This window comes from Alligator sinensis, unplaced genomic scaffold (genome assembly GCF_000455745.1).
Source record: "Alligator sinensis unplaced genomic scaffold, ASM45574v1 scaffold550_1, whole genome shotgun sequence".
In the NCBI taxonomy this organism is placed as follows: Eukaryota; Metazoa; Chordata; order Crocodylia; family Alligatoridae; genus Alligator; species Alligator sinensis.
The window spans coordinates 2,126,986-2,142,278 of record NW_005841980.1 but is presented as its reverse complement, the minus strand read 5'-3'; the positions used below and the strand labels follow the sequence as shown (position 1 = coordinate 2,142,278).

At 48.0% G+C, this 15,293-nt stretch overlaps 1 long non-coding RNA gene across 1 annotated transcript; it reads left to right on the top strand.

Moving 5' to 3' along the window:
- Nucleotides 1-2,263: 2,263 nt before the first annotated feature.
- On the top strand, nt 2,264-13,266 carry LOC112549853. Its single transcript, XR_003093414.1, has 3 exons — nt 2,264-2,356; nt 3,909-3,976; nt 13,085-13,266. It is a non-coding gene; the product is annotated as an uncharacterized LOC112549853 (long non-coding RNA).
- The last annotated feature ends 2,027 nt before the right edge of the window (nt 13,267-15,293 follow it).

The window sequence follows — 15,293 nt, the reverse complement described above, 5'->3', positions numbered from 1 at the left end:
TTTGTCTTGGCTCTGAAAGTTCCTGCATGCCTGCTGCCTGCAGTGGGGGCCTTCGGAGAATAGATACAAGCTGCCAGGCATTTGTTATTGTGCTTTCTGCTTCCAATATGTAAGGGGGGGTGGTGGGAAAGGACACAACTGCAGCTTTTAAACTAGGCAGGATGGGCTCGGAGACCCTCATCTCTCGTAGCAGGCTCCCACTTCATGGGAAAAGTGTATCCCGCTACTCGGGGATGGCCAGCAACTTATAAAATGCCATCTTTTCATATTGTAGTACGAACAATACGAAACAATCATTCTAGCAGTCTTCCTAAATGCTCTCTTAAAGCAGTGTACATGTGTGATTTGCCTCTCTTTCTAGAAGCACCAGTCTCAGCCTTGCTGGGGACCAGAAAAACGGGTTTCCCACGGCCTTCTGGGTAACATCTGTGTGTGTGTTCTCTGGCTAAGGCTGGCATCATCAGATTGGATTTAATAGGTAATCCTTTTATACAGCACTCCTAATCTGAACGTTTTCTTCACTGTAAACCATGGCATTCCTTGAAGCTAATAGATTAAAAAATTTACCGCAATGCTGAAAACAGCTTTCATTGTGTGGAGCTGTGGCAAGTTTTGGAAATATATTTAAATATCACGATGGGGACCCCTCCGCCTTTCAGTTACTTTTCTGAATTGGCTTAGCAATGCAGGTACCACTTGCCTCTTGCCTAATTGAACTCCAGTACTTGGGTGCCTTGTCAGGTGTTCAAGGGGAAATGTTGTGTCTCCTGGCTTGTCTCCATCTTCAGTTCTGGGTAGCTTTTTATTCCTGTCCAACAACCTCTTCTAGATGTTGTGCAGAGATGGCCTCGTCCCCAGTGAAATGACATGCAGTGTGTGTGGAATATCACACACCAGGGCTTTAGATACTTTCCTCTACTTAGTGACACTATTGCCCATCCACACACAACTCTCTAGAACAAGCCATAGCATTTCAATTTGCATCAAGGCCTAGGGTACATTACAGAAAATAACAGCATTCCTTCCTAATCAGGCATTTCTAAAACGCCATTTCTTAGGGGCTCTAGATTATTGTAAAGTAGAGAAAAAAGCAGATTAACAGTCTGTCTCGATCCCAGCTGACACTCTTTGAAACACCAAAGCTATTATGCAAGAAGGATTTTTGTGAGTGATATCTTTTACTGGACTAAGTGCGTGTTGGACTGATGCTGTTGTCACGTGCAGTGTTTATAGCACGCTCGTCTGTCTTGAATGTGGGTAAAAGGCTACTTTTTTACACTGGGTGCCCAATTGCAATACCCAGACCATGTTCTAAAGCCTGTGGGGGTGTTCTTTGTAGTGAAAAGGAGATTAACCTTGTTCCCAGATCTTGCTATGTCTCTGCAAAGGCCAAAGCAACATGCAGGGTTTAGAGTTGTGGATAGCTTCATTCTAGCCACACCACAAAACTGTTGCATTTAACAGGCTTCCCATCCTTGTAGGAATTGCAGGGTAGACGAGAGCTCAGAAGGAGTCTGTGTGCAAGGATCTATCTTTCCAGATGACTTGGTAAGAATGACCCTACTTCTTGATTCCCATGTGATGCTAAAAGCGCTAGTACATCTCCCAAGAGCCCGGGCTTCAGAATATCACGTGTCTCGTGCTAAAAATCCACAGAGAGAAAATTTCAGAAAACTTTTATTTTTTTTTGTTTTTTGTTTTGTTTTCATTTTTTTTAAACTGGAATCAGCATGAATGTATGGTTCAATAAATATATTTTTATATACACTTAACAACAGAAATTTTACATTCCATCTTCAAACTGCTGAAATAGAACTTTTTTGTTTTTAAAATTTTGATTTTTTTTTTTTACAAGCCAAAAAAATAATCTGCCATTGCTTCTGTGTGTCTGTATGTCCATGCAAACTGTACTCATAGAAGTTACAGGTTTTGTTCTTTATGAAGTAAAAATATTAATCTTAACGAAGCAGTTGCTCTACACTCTGTGCCCAAATATAGCAAAACACGTCCTTAAATGGAGCATTAAGGCCATACCAATTGTATACATATATACAAATAAATTCAACTACAAAAGACAGGGAAGTCACTTTTTTAAGGTGGGCTGGGGAGAATAGTAGCACATTTTTTTCACGTCTAAATGAGTTGTTTTTGTATCTTGGAAAACATAGTGCTTATCTCTCTCTAAGATGTGTATTTTCTGTATTTCTCTAGTCCTGGCTGTATTCTTGAGGATAGTAATATGAAATCTAATCTCCCTGATCCCACTCATAGGTCCCACCTGACTCCCTCCTTTTGAACATATTTGATTGCCACAGAGCCAGTGATAGTGCTACAGATGCGAATGGTTTCAGCTCAGGTAAGAGCTCATTGAGTGTGTGCCATTAAGTTCTATTGCAGCAGGATAATTAAGACCAAACTCAAGCTTCCCTTTTAGGTATGGAGGTAGTTGGGGAGCAGTTGAGGGCTGCCCAATTATCTCTTCCTGCTTATCTGAATTTGGGGAAGAGAAAATATCTCCCCTGTAAACTCCTTGCAAGAGGTGGACTTTTATCTCATAACCTCCATTGCAATGCAGCAGACAACCCAGACCTAACTGGGTGAGTCTGAACACCTTCTGTTCCTAATTGTTACATTGTTACTTGCAGTTACAGGTCAAAAGCATTAAAATTGAACAATAACAAAAATCTTTTTTTCTTTAAAGGCTTATTAGAACAGGAAGGGTTTTAAAAATCCAATTGACTTGTTGCCTTTTGAGGCTATTGCTTGCTTTCAATGCTTTATTCTCATGGCAGAATGAATGCAAACTACTTGGTTTCATTGCAGATTCTACTGACTTCTTTTCCCCTTTCATTTTGTACAATGTTCTTCCAAAAGTGCATTAAATAGGGTGCAAATGGTGTAGGGTAATGGTTACAGGCAGGCTGGGAAAACAAGTGAAGTCCCAGTCTTTAAAGTGGAAAGATTAAGATGGAGGAAGAAAACCAAATGGTGCAGTAGCTATTAACAGGGTTTAGACTTTTGATATGTAATGGAAAGTAATGGTCATTCCTAGGCCAAAAAATCCTAAAAAAAGTTTCCCTTTGTACAGGCATCTTACAGAATGGAGAGAGAGAGATACAGAAAATAAAGGAAAACAGTGTCACCTCTCAGTCATTTAAAAAATATTCTGGGAAGCACTTTTTGTAGGCACAGTCTATAGGGTCTGATCTGAGGGTCAAATTTATCCTATGGTTCATGCTTCTGGGATACTCTGCGCCATCATATTTCAAGGACATGGACAAAAACCCAGTGCTTGTGCACGGAGCCATTCCCTGTATTGGCGCCTGAACTCTGCAGTTACGAATTAGAAATAGTTTCTACCAAGTATGTTTTCTCCTCCAAAGTAACATCATGCATGCATAGTTTATCCTTAACAGAAGGAATGTATTAAGCAATTATAAGGGCTTATTTTGCTTCTGAAGATGCATTTATTCATCTAAAAAAAAAAAAAAAAAAAGTAAAATTGTGGGTGGTATGTATGTTCCTTAGAAGGGAAGAGAGCTCTGCTTGCTTTTATTTTTTGGTCAATTATGTATGTGTATTTGCACTGCTTCTCTCTCTTCATGTGTTAATACTCTAGAAATGGCAGGTGTCACATTGCGATATAACACAAGTACACAGCCTATCCCATGCGATCCCCATCCCCAGTGACGTGCCGATGTGCAGCTGTTGGTTGGGTGGTTACAAACAGCTGTCCCATGTGTCTGTACATCTTCTATGGTGTTCAAAGACTGTTTCCAGAATGGCGTGAAACCATGCTGCGGGATGATGATGTACAGTGAAACGCATGGGACCCCCGCACCTCACACCATTGTAGGGGAAGTCCTTGGCGGGTTGCTTCCGCTCGTCACGATGCCTTTGTCTTTCAGTGTCTCAAGCAGAGGCGTGAGCGACTCGTAGCAAGTGCCTTCCAACTTCAGTTCCATCCAAATGCAAAGTGAGTTCAGTTCTTGTCCGAAGCGGCTCAGCGAGTTCATAAAATAGGTGGTGAGCTCTGGCTGCTGTTGGTTGGAGCTATCAGTTCTTTCTTAAGAAACCAGAGCAAGGTTTTTCCTTGTCTGCTACACATGGCTTCTGTTTCGCAGCAAGAAGGAGCTGGTCCCAGCCAGGCATTTTGGGATAATTCATGCGCCTCACAGGTGGATAAAGTCAGTTGGCTGTTGGCTTTGTGCCTTGTGCCAGTGCCTATAACTTAATCTGAAATCCCAGCGTTGGCCTACCCCTTGAGCAGAGAGCAGGAAACGCAATGTTCGTTGTACAGCGAGACTCGGGGATCGCTGCGGGCAGCCGTCCTGAGCCTGGAGATCAAGTCCGCGCACCGCGTGTTTTTCATCCCATCAAGGCACCCCTACTCTGTCCCTGCTATTCACGTCCCTGCACAATGTCACTCCTATGACCAAGGACCTTTCTCAAGCTGACAAACCCCCACATTAACCTGCCTCCCAAGCTCAGCTAGCAGGGAATTGATATTTGGATGCTGTGCGTACCCAACCGGCTCTCAATGGGAGAAGATGGCATGGACAGTAGAGCTGCATGTGCATCTTCCAGCTGCCCCAGTGTACTCAGTGGCCTGGATCAGTGTTGGGACCTACTGGTGGATGGGGCAGTGAAACTTCTATCAGGAAGGGTCCATTTGCTCCATGTACGTGGGGTTTTTTTTTCCTCACCTAGGTTAATTTAGGCGTTCGTCAGCTTGGTGTGGCCCTGTTAAGCTTCACGTTGTGCCTTACTAACCTCCTACATTGTCCCAGCATTTGAACAGTGCAAACAGTTTTGATCCAAACCTAGACAACTAGCAAGGGAGAAAAGAAAGAAAACCAGTGCGAAGACAGAGACCCAACCTACAAAACTCTTATTCTGTTGCATGTCCTTGAAGACCATCCCCTTTTGATGTCAACGGGCCAGATTTGCCCCTGGATTGAGCATGAAGTCCTGCTCGCTTACAGCAGGGCTGTGTTTGGCTCAGTGGGAGTTACAACAGGATTAAGGACCCCGAGGACTTGAGAGTGCAGAGGTTTTCCAGAGCTGGAAGAGGCCTCCGCTGCTCCCTTCGCTGGTAATGCCAATTACATTGCTTTTTGCCCACATTTGTGCAAATGGAGAGAATGCAAAATTATGGGCATTTTGCAAAAGAAATGGAATTGACCTAAATTCTGGTGAAGAAGAAGCATCGCTAACATGAAGCTGATGATCCTTGCTGGTGAGATGAGGTAGACAGGAGATCTAATGTGTTAGTGCATACGAGAAATGGGTTTGTGGAAGGAAAAGGAAAGCTTATTGGTGTTCTTTCATACAGTCTACTTTTTGGGGGGCGGTGGGGGATGGCAGGGGTGGGATGCTCAAGAAGCCTCCTTCTTGGTACCTCTCCCCATACAGCAAAGAAAAGAAACCTCCTGGATGGAGAGAGCTTGTTATAGTTCCTGCTTCGCCGCTACAGCAAGGTCCATCCCTCCCCTGGTCCTTTGCATGTGAAAGGCCAGCATTTTCTTGTTCCCACCTGACAGCTCTTGTCTTGTGCTGTGAGCTAGGGTTGCAGAGACATTGCTAATGCTGATCTGCCCTCCTCTAAGGTTCCCTTTGAAAATCCACAGGCTGTAAATCCCACCCTCCTCCATTAAGGCATTAAGCAAACCCCTGTCACTTCCACCCCCCTCCCCCATCTGTGCTACAGCACTTCCATGTCGCTGCCCCCCCAAGGTACTGTGCAGAGCTGCCTGCTCTTGTGAGAGTGGAGCTAGGTAGGAGCAATGTTAAGTGCTCACAACATGGTTTTCTGTCGTTAGCAGGATGGGAGCAGCCAGGTGGCTCAAGCAGCCATTTCTCCGTCACAGGTGAGGGTATTTTTTTTTTTTTTTTAGGGTGAGAGAGTGCATAAGGAGGGAGGCATCAGCCGTGTAGCCTTAACATCCCTTTTAATATTGCATAGCTTTATTTCAATAACAATCTGCTCCTATCAAAAGGAAGCGCCAAGGAGCAAGCGCCGGCTGGCATCAATCAGGAGTCCTACCCGAGCCAGCCCCCAAGGCTTGGGCTTGGAAAGGGAATTAGAGCCCTGAGGAAGGGCTGTCATCACAGTCGGCTCCAGCTCTTACCCAGCCTGGCTGCAATCCTCATGCAAAAGCTGCTGCCCCACAGTGTTATCAACCCAGGTGCAGGTGCTCGAAGCTGAAGCCTGAGCAGTGCTTTCACCAGGGCTGGTAACTTGCCCGCATGGCAGCTGAGCCACTCTGGTGCTGAGCGTCTTCCAGTGCCTGCCCGAGTCCCCAGGGCACCCAGAACCACTGCCAGATCCACCCACAAGCCTCTCAGAGTGCTGCAGGGTGGCCCGGCTTGCATCCGTGCTGAGAACCACTGGCTGTGCTACAATTGCTAGCAACACACCCAGCCCAGGGCTGCACCTAGGAAGCCCTGTAGCCTGACTATGGTTTTGCAGTTTGGCTAACCTCGGGGCTGGTCACTTAGATGGGGTCGGACTTGATGATGGGTCCCTTCCGCCCCTAAAATCTATGAAATCTAGATCCTTTCTGCAGCAACGACACACCCTCTAGCTTACAATATGGGCAACCTGCACCAATTTAACCAAGGTGGGATGTTGCACTGTTTTAATTGAACCAGGGCAGCTCGGTGTGTGAACGCTCTTATTCTGGTTCAATCCTGACTTCCATCAAGCCGGCTCACCGTGACACATCACAGCAAATCCTTGACAGCACTGGAATGATTAAACTGGGGTAACCCGTTAACACATTTGACCCTGTCCAAGAATTTGGCTCTGTGGCAACCTGTAACACACAAGTTGTTACCTGGCCACAGAACATGACTAGCAAATATGAGAGAGGAGAGGGATAAAAAAAACAGCATGTTAAGTAGGTGTATCAGTTGTCTCAGCAGCTATCAGATATGAGTTTCATGGCCTAGGAAGAATAGTACCCTTCAGTGACTGGCTCTAGCAGTCTTGTATTAAACCACAGTGCAAGGACTAAAACAACGTTCATGGTTGTCCCAGAGCTGAGCCCTATTCACAACCTACACCAGCCAGGTCAAGAACACATAGCATCTGTGATGCCTGCACCCACGGACAGAGAGTGCGAAGTCAGGAAACCAAGGTTAGGAGAAACACTGATGCTGTCCTGGGTGTTTTTCCACCAGGTGGTACTTGGTTTAGAGCTGAGCAAAAGGGACAAGTCGATGTTCTAGAGCAATGACCCGTGTGACTGGTTGGTGGTGGAAGAAGAAGTTGAAAGAGCTGCTCTTGAAAGTGGGAGACATGCCGGACTTCTGCAGGGACGTGCATGTGGATACTTGTGCATACGCGCACATACACACACACATGCATAAAAGGTAAAGAAGAACATCATGGCGACTGCCTGCTGTGATTTTTCCCATACACACATCTCCAGAAGGCTTCACGTTTCCAATGCCAACAGGCCCTGACCCTAGGGTACGGATGTGCATGCTGCTGTGGCACCATTCCCCTCTTGCTGCATGATGCGTGCTGGGGACGGACTTAACTGCTGCTTTTCCTCTCCCGGTTGCCACCACCTTTGTGGCCTGGACTTGTCTCAGGTCTAACAACAGCCCTACAAGCAACACGGGGGCAGCATCTGGGTAGGAAGGAGATGACAGAATAGGACCGAGAGGATGCACCCTGGCAATATAGGACCTCAGCACCACGTCTGCTTCCCACACTGCCAGATACCTACACACAGTGAAATTGTTCCTTGACCTTATGCTGGACTCAGGGAGCTCCTTCCTTTCAGCACCTAGGGGCAGGCCATATGGTGGGGAGAGGGGGCCTTAGCGTGGTATCAATTAAGAGCTAATTATTGGACAATAAAAGGGATGGTGGAAGTTTCCCAGACCAAGGGCATTTCCAAGGGGGGGGTGGGGGGGAAGAGGAGAAACACGTGAAACTTGGGTGGTGATAAAACAGAGAAGCCAAAAGCTACTTTGCAGCTCACAGGAATCAGGCTGATGAGCAAGAGTTGATCAAGGACACGAGATGCATAAAGCAAAGCAACAGAGATGCCATCACTGCTTAGAGAGAGGAGAGGATGCCAGGGCAACTAGTCGAGGAACTCTTAGGGACCCTAAAAATTACGTGATGCTAATCTTAATGCCCCAAAGAATGATCCAGTGTCATCATTTTCTGTGTATATAATGAGGGCGATTTCTTCAGAAGTAGGAGCCGAGTTAGGTATTTGGAATAGGGCTGATCCTGCCTGCACTACGTGACTTTTGGAGGTTCCTTCCAGCATCACTTCTCTGAGTCTGACCCAGCTCTGGACCACCCTTCCTGACAGCAGTGGGGTCATGCCTGGGATAGATTTGGTTCCCTTCCCTTCTCATATGTCAAATGACTATTTGTCCCTGATTCTTACCCTGTGCTTTGATTTAATAGGAAGCAGGATCCCAGTCACCCCCCCCGATCCTTCATGCCTTTCTGGAGGTGGTCCTTTAAATCTTGCACCCTTCAAGAGGCTAATTTTGCACCTGGCTGTTGCTTGCTGTAGGTCCTTCCCTTCTGTTTGCTGGTAATTTCCCTTCATTTCAACCCTGTTTCCCCTTTGTTATTCTTAGAGAGGGGCACATTCTCAGCAGGGCTTTGGCTGTGTCTTCACAAAGGAGGAGTTAAGTATCAGCATAAGAAAAAAACCCCCAAAAACAAACCCCAAAACTTTTTGCAGCTTCCTTGATGGGAAGGTATTTTCCCCCAAGGATTTATTGTGGGGAGGGAGAACTGGCTAATCTGTGCTGGGAGGGGGAGGGAAAAGCTGGCTGGGCCCTTGCAGATCTGAGCCCTGGCAAAGCAGGCTGATCCCTTGTCTTTGGGGTCTTCCTTGTGGGGGTGTCCGTGGTGTGGAGGGGGATTGGAAGAGACTCCCATAGGATGGTGTTTGCTGGAGCGGCGCGAGTGGGGCTGGAGGATGAGGGAGTGGTCATGCTCCTGGAGACTGGGGCAGGTGGAGGGTCTTGGTTTAGATGGCATTTCCCAGCACCGAGCACTAAGGGAAACAGAATGAGGCCTCCCTTCCCCTGATGTTTGTAGCTGGGAGAATTGGTCCACGTGGAGCAGGGCTGGATACACCTCGTGTCTCTGTGCTGGGCGATGCCCCTGTCTCGAAGCCTAAACTGTGGAGAAGGAGGTTAAATGCACTGAACAGATGTGCTTGCAAATAGCAAACGTGGAAGGGGCTGACTTTGGTTCCTAGACATGCTGCCTGGGTTTCTGGGGGCTGGGAGCAGTGTCAGAAGAGCTGCCCATGTGTTTGGGTGCCTGGGGCAGAGCGTGGTGTGACCCAAAAGGGTCCAGAAGGAAAAGAGGCCAGGGGAGAGCTGGAAGGAGGAAGCTTCCAAGGTTTCTAGATGAATTTAGGGGACCCCAAAGGGAAGCTGCAGGTGGGAGCATGGGATCTGATGTCTCAAATTAGAACCTGGCTGAGGCCGCCTCTGTGCCGGGCTGCAGGCTCCCATTGCCAGCTGCCCCAAGAGCCAGGCTTTATGCTAGTGCTTGGTGCAGGGAGTAGCAGCTCACCTGAGAGGCAGGCAGGGGGATTCCTGCCATAAGAAAGGCTTTGACCTTGGAGGAGGCTGGGGAGTGGGGTGCCAGGAGAACGCCAGGTGCAGAGGCAGGAAGGGAAGCTGGAAAAAGAAAAATCCCAAGACCTGGCTCAGCGATGGTTTGAAAGTGGCTCAGCCAGGATGACTGCCTCGCGCTCCCAGCACGGCGCTGGCAATCGAGGCCAGGCTGCCAGGCTGACCTGGTTTGACTCAGCAATTGCATAATGCCTGGGACAGGAAAGCAGGGATCTGCGAGTTGGTGGCACTGCGGGACAGTGGCTCTGCTGGGCTGGTCTGTGAATAGCTCCAGACACAGTGTGTCCGGGCTGGAAATCCCTGCGATTACTAGCTGAATTCCCTGGGATCAACCAGGACAAGTGGGGCAGGGTGGAAAGTGAAGCCAGAGGAAACCAGGGAGGATTTGCATGAACAGTCCTTCCTCAGGGCCTGCTAGGGTCCCTGCCAGTGACCCTCCTGGCAGCCCCTAGCTGCACTCTTCCCTCTGATCCTGAATGGAAATGTTTGGGGAAGGGGCTCCAGGCTCCCTCCGGTGAGGTGTTGAATGCACTTCTGCATTGAGATTAACAGGCAGCATACAGCTTGTATTAAGGAAGTCATTGAGTCTGGAGAATCCCAGCCTCCAGGGAATGAATCCTTTCAAGAGCTGATGTGTCCATAACACCTGGCCAGTCTGCTCAGGCAGGGCTTGCATAGCAGCGTGCGGATAAAGGGCTTCCTAGAAGAAGGAGCAAGGTTGGCACGTTGCAGCTGGGATGTACAAGAGGCCAGGGCTCTGTTGCAATATCCTTGATGGGAACAAGTGTGTAGCAGGGAAGAGATGTCTGACCTTCCTTCCTGGAGGAAGGCAGCAGTGAGACATCTGTCCCTGCCCATTTGTGCCTGGAAGGTCTGAGTCAGGTGCAAGGGAGGGAAGGTTATTCTCAAAGGAGAAGAGGTGGAGGATGGCCTACAGTGAGCCCTATTGTCATGTCAATGGTGCAATGGCCAGAGGGGATTCTTGCCTTGATCACCTCCATTTCCAACTCAGAGTATCTGGTTTAATTTCATTTTTGCATGTAAAGTGCTGGCTCTTCGATTTACTGAATTGCACAATTAAACCCTTCAGGGAGAAGGAAGAAGAGGCAGGAGAAAGGGATGACATAAAAATGCATGTACCTGCACACGCACAAAAGCCACTGTGCTCCAATCTGTATGTTCCCAGCCAGGCATCTTTCATCCCCCTATTAGTGGTCCGGTGCTGGTTTGAATTTCTTTATTGGGTGCCCTCTGAATATGATTCCCATCAGAAGTTTTCGATGCAGTGTCTGGTTTTACTCTGGCTATGTGCCGACTTTTAAGACCTAGCATGTGGGTGGAAGTATCCCAGAGCCAGGGCGTTGCTGAGGAGGGAAGAAGAGACTGTGAAACATGGGTGGTGATAAAACAGAGAAACCAAATGCCACTTTGCAGCTCATGGGAATCAGGCTGATGAGAGAGAGTTGATCAAAGACGTGAGACGCATAAGCAAAGAAATGTAGATGCCATTGCTGCTTGCCACCAAACAGCGAGGTTATTCCAACTTTTCTCTGAGCCTAACCTGCATATAAAATGAACTTTTCCAACCAGGAGATTTTGCCACACCTTCAACTCTCCTATGAAATATGAACTTTCATTTCTACCCAGGAGAACTTTTACAGTCTTTTCTCCGATGCCTGATGAAGGGTGTTTGTGCCCGAAAGCTTGCAATTAAAGATTTATTTATTTATTTTTTTTGCAAAAATCTAGTTGGTCTAATAAAAGCTACTGATCACTCCTTAAAGAGAGGAGAAGATGCCGGAGCAACTAGCTGAGGAACTCCTAATGGCCCTAAAACAGGGGCAGGCAATTATTTCGGGCACTTACTGAGTTTTGGCAAGCTATTGAGGGCCACATGAAAGGCAGCCTGGGGCAGATAAATATTAATTTTCTAAATTTTTAGGGGCCCCGTGGGCCGGATAGAATGGCCTAGCGGGCCACATCTGGCCTGCAGGCTGCATTTTGCCCACCCCTGCCCTAAAATCATGTGATGGTTTCTGCGTTGGGGCTAATCTTAATGCCCCAAAGATCCATTGTTATCATTTTCCTTATATATAATGAGGGCAATTTCTTTAGAAGAACAAGATCCAGTGTCATAATTTTCCTTATATATAATGAGCGAGATTTTTTTTTTTTAGAAGAACAAGCCAATTTTCCACCATCACCTCCCTTTTGAAAAGCTTGGGCCTTGGAACGATAGCTCTCCAGGAGTCCAAGGAATGACAGCCCAATCCTTTCCCCCTGAAACTGGGGGTTAGGCAAAAGATTGATATGCATGCAAGATGAGCCCCAAGACTGGAGCTACAGAAGTGGTGGACAGGAGCTTGCCAGAAGCAAGGTGGAATAGGAGGAGGAACAGGATCTGATCCCCAGCGCCACGCTGCACTAGAGGAGCTGCCAGAGGCAGGTCTACATCCTTGTAGCTCTGTTTGCAAAAACCTGATATTCTACCGCCAGGCAGGTTGCCTCGCCTCACCTCGCCTACAAGGGCAAGGAGTTTCTTGCAATTACCTTCGAAGCTTGGTTTCTGGGCTGGTTCCAGACTCGCAATCCCTAGGCTTGAATAAAGAAGGGGAACAAACTGCTGCAAAAATATGATTTGATACAAGCTATGGAAAACAGTCAACCATTGAAACCCCCTAAACTTTTTTCCCTGTGGAAACACTCTTCTTTCTTTTTTATTTTTATTTTTTACAAAACTAATTCTAAAAAGTTGAGATCCTTTACCACCTGCTTCGGGAATGGGCGGCAGATAACCTATAGCATATGGTTGTGCTGATTTGAAGTGGCTGGCCCTACTTTGGAGTGGGTTAGACCCCAGTAGCAAAAGCCTTGCTCTTTTGGGGGGAGTGGGGAACCGGTATTTAAGAAAGTAAGTAACTTTTATTCTGTTGGCAGAAGGATTTTCAGTTTCCAGTGGCCTTGGGGCTTCATCCTAACAAAACAAGTAGCGTCCACTTAAACCTTAAGCATGTGAATACTTTCAAGGCAATCGCACATTTCAGAGGAAGCAGGTGCTTAGGCGCATGGCTGGATTTGAGCGTGGCCAGTTTTCTACAGCACCAAGCACCTCCTGGCTTATCCACCCCTTCTCACAGGGCTGCGACTCTCAGGGCTGACTGTAGCAGGAGGACCTGACTCCCGGCTGATGTTGATCATGAATGAAAGCTTAAAAAATAAAATAGCAAGGTCAAATAGAAAAAAACCCAACCACGTTCCTCCTAGATGGCCAACACATTTTCCCCCTCGTGCCTATATTAGATGCGAAAAATAATTCAATGTATTAATTTTCCTCTGCTGATCTGAAAATAACGTGGGAAAAAAGGGGAGCATTTTCAGCAGTGCCTAAGTGCAGTTTTGCCCTTTTTTTATCCATGAATCACTCTTTTTCCTTTTCTTGCTTCCCCTCTAGCTGTTCAGCAACATCATGAATTGCCCTGAAATCTACTCTTGAGACCGATTTCCACAAGGGAGCGACGGCTGGAGGAATTGATCATATCCAGCCGTATCAGAACTCGACCATGCAAGTCAAGAAACCCAGAGGCCGTTGCTAATGAACATTGATAATCGTTATAAAGCAGCATCCTTGGAAGACAGCACAGGTTAGAAACGCAGTTTGCTTCAGACTGCGGAGCAAATGCAGTAAACTACACGATATAGAAAAAGGCGGTGGCAACACTTCCGTAATTGCCAGCGCTTCGATCCTGCAGGGATGAGTATTAAAAACAAAGGTCTTGTCTAGACAGTGGGATTGACTAGCAGAACTGCAGCAGCCTGGCTGTTTCTAGCCACCTCGCTATATTTATGCCATTACAGCGATGCTGGTATGACCTCCCCTGCGGACATGTGGTTTCAGAAGTGCCAGTCAGTGTCAGCACGCGGATGGGCCCTTTGAGGGAGAGATGGTCTAAATTCGAAGTGACGGCTCGAGGTGGGAGAAGTGACAGGGCTCAGAGCGAATGACACATGTTGGGCCCTGAGCTCAATCCGTTGCCTTTCCTGCGTTGGCTCGAACCCCCTAGGATCCCTCCGTGTGAGCGTCCCTCTGTGGCTACAACGGGACTGTCAAAGTCCTTGTCTGCCCCCAGGAAGGATGGTCACGGTGTTGGGGCACGTGTCCTGTAACGGCTCAAACCAGGCAGGACTCAAGATGAGCCCAAGTGGCCAAAATGGGTCCAAATTAGATTTTGGGGCCAAATTACCCCAGCACATCAAGGTTGGGGGGCATTGGACTCAGGCACTTCGCTACACAAGACCCATTCTCCTCACTCCCTGAGCCCCAGATTATGCCCTATGCATAGGATGAAGTGGGAAAAGTGAAGGGTAGCATCGTGCTTGGGTGGGTCAAAGCAAGATGAAGATTTCCTGCCATTGTAAACGGTGTATTTGATCTGGGGATAGCCTAGCAGGCACTCCCTTCTTGCAGCAAACCCAACCCAGACATCCTGGCAGTAGTTGGAGATGCCTCCTCTGAGTAGCACCAAGCCCTGCTGCCGCTCCCCTGAATTGGTAGTATCGCGCGTCGTATTTCACTACCTCTCTAGCCAAGGCCTAAGAAAATATACTGTGTTTTTCTCTCGTACGTGCAATGAAAACCACCCCCTCCACTCCCCTCCCCTCTCTCTTCCCCCTCCCCTCCCTTTTTATTTATTTTTTAAATAAAGTGAATTTAGTGCTAGTGAAAGGTGCTAAGGTGGCAGCCTTGGAGGCCAACCTCTGTCTCCCCAACAGAGAAGACCACCGGGGAAACAAAATAAACTTTCTCCGTATTGGCCCTCTTCCCCCCGTCACCGATATTGGTCTTACACTAGAGTGGCCTTTGGTCTCTGTGGTGGGCCTCTCTGCTCCAAGGCTGGCAACTGTGCTACTGGTTGTGGACCAGGAACTGAGCTAAGACCCCTAAACACAGTCCTCCCTCCTCCTGTTGCAGGGAGGGCTGTGGCTGAGCTGGGTCCAAGCTGAGTTGGGGACCCAGAGAGGGTAGGCGCCCTATCGCCTGGCCGGTCTGCTCCCCCCGCATGAAATGGGATGAAGTGGTGCTTTGAGTTGCATATGGTGATGCCCCTCCTGCAACAGGGAGTCTGTTACCTGCCAGGGCAGGAGGGGATCAGACCTCTGCCCCCAGCCAGCCTTTGCCACATCCCAAGTCCTCATGCAGCTCTCATCATTTAGCATCCCGGTCTCTTATGTTCCAGTCTATCTCCTGCCCCTAGTGCATCAGTGCAACTGATTGTCTCGTCCTTTCCATACTCTCTGTCTCATCTCTTCTCGCTCACTAAAGTGCAAACAAATCACAGGGAGTCTTCCAACCTTGGCAGCACGTGGCCGGGTCTCTGGATTGCAGGTGGCCCCAAAAGTAGGAACCGGGCAGCAGCAATCACCTGCACGGACCCTGAGCCTGACCCGCAGTGCCGAGAAGAGATGCATAAAATGCATGACGCTTTCATTGTGAGCTTCCAGCCCGCTTGCACCCACTTTCTCTCTCCCACGCACCTCTCCCCATCCCCACCCTCTGTAAACTTCCATGACTTTCCCTTCTCTGCATCTGCTTGGCTTCACTGGCTCCCTCCCAGGATAGTATCTTCCCACTACCTGCCAGGGAGACAAAGCCTTGCTCTTCT